The sequence below is a fragment of the Mus musculus genome, chromosome 6 (genome assembly GCF_000001635.26).
Source record: "Mus musculus strain C57BL/6J chromosome 6, GRCm38.p6 C57BL/6J".
Lineage (NCBI taxonomy): Eukaryota > Metazoa > Chordata > Mammalia > Rodentia > Muridae > Mus > Mus musculus.
In genome coordinates this window covers 113,164,573-113,168,086 of record NC_000072.6, presented here as the reverse complement: position 1 = coordinate 113,168,086, position 3,514 = coordinate 113,164,573, and positions in this window count along the sequence as shown.

The window sequence follows — 3,514 nt, the reverse complement described above, 5'->3', positions numbered from 1 at the left end:
CATGCTGGCTGCTGCTTCTGACTCCTGACCCAGGGCCTCATGGGTGGGATACAGCCCAACCCTCCATTCATATCAATGGCTGTATATTCATGGAGTGCTAATGTTCAGTGTGACTTAATGACAGTTTCTTTTACCACAGCTTTAAAAAAAACAAAACAAAACCAACTTTGGTAATACATACCTGTGATCTCAGAACTCAGAAGACGGAAGCAGAAGGATTATAAATTCATGGCCATACTAGACTACATGAAGAGATCTAGTCTCAAGAAAGAAAAAAATGTCTGGGTATTTCTATAGCATGACCATGGCCCACGTTGGGAGCAGGAGCCCGGGTCCTGTCTGCATGTCCCCTGTAGCCATCACCTTTCCACAAGCATCGCTCACAGACGTGGGGTTGGCATTGGAGGGATGGCCCAGCAGCGACAGGCAAGGGCTTCTCTTCTAGAGGACTGGGCTCAATTCTCAGAATCCAGGAGCATCTGTAATTCTCGTTCCAGGAGACCTGCTACACCAGGCATGCATGTGATTGTAGTACGTGCATACATGCAGATAAAATGCCCTTACACATAAAATACAAATTTAAAAAAGGGGGGGCAGTCATGATGGCACAGGCCTTTAATTCCAATACTTAGGAGGCAGGGGCATGTGAATTTCTGTGAGTTTGGCACTAGCTTGATTTATATATCCAGTTCCAGACTAGCCAGGGCTACATAGGGAGATTATGGAGAGACGGGGGGGGGGGGGGGAGGGAGAGAGAGAGAAACCCAATAAATTAATAAATTAATAAAAATTTAAAAAGTATCTCATAGCTTAGGTTAGCTGCTGGTGTTCCAGTCATTTGATCTATGAGCCACTTGAAGCTGCCTGGAAATGCCACAGAACTGAGTCACCTGGCACATGTAACTGAAAGAGGCTAGAAACATTAACTGGGCACGTTGCCAACGCAAATGAAACCGGGGTTCTGTGACACGGCAAAAGGAGACAGCAGCAGCGGCACTCTGGATACTCCCTCTGGCACAGTCTTGATTCTGCATGCGGTATTCTGACCACAGTAACAGTGCTCCACTCTTTTGTGAGGACTCGGGGAAGCCAGGATACCTCTTTCTAGAGCACTTACCCAAAGGGAAGAAAATAAAAATCCACACTGAAGAGATGAGAATTCCGACATTCACCGCATTCCAGGGCGTGGTCAGGTGGTTGGGGGCACGTGTGTGAGCTGCCCATGTGGACCACATACTGCACACAATGACTTGTTCTAAAAGTGCGTCTGGATGTGGAGATGAGCATGTCAGAACATGGCAGGCTCTGCTGAATGCCAGCTTCTTGTGGGTGCTCTTAGGGGCGGTACCTAACATGGCTTCTGGTGGAATGCGCGTATGCGGAGGAAATCTTACTGTGTGGGAGCGAGAGACAGGCAGGCCACAGTGGAAGAGAAAGCAGCTTGAGTGACAGGTGGGTGGATTATATCCCCGGGAGACTGAAAGCAGCTAGGACAGGTGAAGCAGGAAATGTGAGGTGCGGAGGGGTCAGAGACAAGCCTGGGGGTCAACAAGGGTCTGAAAGAGCTCAGAGTTAAGAGTGGTGGAAGATTCCTTAATTATTTGGAGGTGGGTAGACCAGGGTCTACCTGTGTATCCCTGGCTGGCCTGGAGCTCACTGTGTGGACCAGGCTGACCGAGGACACTGTTTGCTTCTGCCTCCCGAGTACAGAAGTTAAAGGCGTACACCACCACCCATGGCAGGAGTTGTTTGTTTTTGAGACAGGGTCCTGGTGTGTATCCCTGGGTAGATTGAACTCAAAGCAACCTTCCGCATCAGCTGGTAAGGGCTGGGATTACAGGTGAATGCCACTGTGTCAGTTACATTTCTCTCACAGTCATAAACCAGTGTGACCAAGGCAACTTAGAGAAGAGTTTATTGGGGGCTTCTGGCTCCAGAAGGTTAGAGTACATGATGTCAGAGCAGAGCAGGTGGCAGGAACCTGGAGCAGTTTCAAAGAGCTTGGACACAGAACACACTAGGAGTGACTTGATGTCTTGGAAATCTTTAAACCCTACCTCCAGTGACATCCTCTGTCATGGAGGCCAACCTCCTAATCATTTCCAAACAGCCTCCAAACCGGGACCAAGTATTCAAGTACCAAAGCCTTATAGGGAACACCACACTCAAACCACCGCAGCTCCCAGGTCTAGTTCACAGAAGTATTTTACACAGGGCTCACATTTTCAGGAAGATTACTTTGGTATGGTGATAATGAATGGGCCAAAAGGTGACAATTTTGGGAGGCTGCAGAGATGGCTCAGTGGTTAAGTGGTTAAAGAGCCTGCTCTTGTCAAGGACCAATACCCACGAAGCAGCTCCCACCCATCTGTAACTCCAGTTCCAGGGGAGATGATGCTCTCTGCTGGCCTCCAAGATCGCCAGACACACATGGTGTACAGACACACATACAGGCAACACACACACAGAGGCAACACACACACACAGAGGCAACACACACACACACACACACACACACACACACACACAGAGATTAATTAAAAAGTAAATTAAAAAATATATTTTTTTAAATAACAAATTTGGGGGCTGGAAAGATGCCTCAGTGGTTAAGAGCACTGGCTGCTCCTCCTGAGGATCCAAGTTCAATCCCCAGTACCCACAAGGCAGCTTACAACTGTCTATAACTCCAGCTCCAGAGGATCTGACACCCTCACATAGACATGCATGCAGGCAAAACACAAATGCACATAAAATAAAAATGAATAATTTAAAAAATAATAAAAATAATTTTTAAAAAAGAAGATGGATTTTGGATTGAGAGATGGCTCTGTGAGTAAAAGTGTCTACTCTTAAACTTGGTGACCTGAGTTAGATCCTTAAGACCCACATGGCACAAGGAGAGAACCAACTCCCAAAAGTGGTTATGTGACCTTCACATGTGCACAGTGGCTATGCCCTCCCCTAGATAGAGATAGATAGATAGATAGATAGATAGATAGATAGATAGATAGATAGATACATACATACATACATACATACATACATACATACATACATACATAGAAAGATAGATACATAGATAGAAAAATAGATAGATAGGAAGATATATAGACAGACAGACAGATAGACAGATAGATGTGAAAAATTTTAAAATATGGAATGCTTCACAAACTTGTGTGCCACACTTACAGCAATGCTCATCTCTACATTGCTTCAGGTTGAGTAGATGTGATATCAAAGTTGGGATGACACAATTTAAAGAGGAGACAGTTTAGATGTGAGAGAGCTAGACACCTGGTGTGACATGAGGTCATGGCAGTAGATCTGAGGGAGGGAGTGAGTTCATGCTCTGGAGTGGAGCTGAGGACACTTGGTAACTGTTTTTGGGATAAAAGAAACAATGTCAGTGACATTGAGGAAGACAGGGAGCTTGAAAAAAAAAGATCTTTTTTGAGGGACTAGAATGATCTGCTAAGATATCAGGAGACTTCTGATCAGTTCGTATGTGGGAGGC